Source organism: Etheostoma spectabile, unplaced genomic scaffold (genome assembly GCF_008692095.1).
Source record: "Etheostoma spectabile isolate EspeVRDwgs_2016 unplaced genomic scaffold, UIUC_Espe_1.0 scaffold314, whole genome shotgun sequence".
In the NCBI taxonomy this organism is placed as follows: domain Eukaryota; kingdom Metazoa; phylum Chordata; class Actinopteri; order Perciformes; family Percidae; genus Etheostoma; species Etheostoma spectabile.
This window is the reverse complement of record NW_022605583.1, coordinates 47,058-47,310: the sequence shown is the minus strand read 5'-3', so window position 1 is coordinate 47,310 and position 253 is coordinate 47,058. Positions and strand designations below refer to the sequence as shown.

Here is a 253-nt window from a genome sequence, read left to right as displayed (position 1 = left end):
GTGGCTTGGTGTAGCCGGTTGAGGAGTATGCCATGGTTCACTGTGTCAAAAAAAAGAGCAGACAGATCGAGGAGCAGGAGGAGGGAAGGTGAGCCAGCATCAGCTGCCATTTGTAGGTTGTTTGTGATCCTAACCAGGGCTGTTTCAGTGCTGTGAGCAGAGCGGAAACCAGATTGGAATTTTTCAAAAAGGTTGTTATGTTTGAGGTGGTCCTGGAGATGGGTGGCAACAACTTTTTCCAGTACTTTGGAGA

At 48.2% G+C, this 253-nt stretch overlaps 1 protein-coding gene across 3 annotated transcripts in view; it reads left to right on the top strand.

The window, feature by feature from the left end:
* paplna (papilin a, proteoglycan-like sulfated glycoprotein) overlaps window positions 1-253 on the top strand; it is a 47,840-nt gene that overhangs the window by 14,776 nt on the left and 32,811 nt on the right. The gene's annotated exons all lie outside the window — the stretch shown is intronic.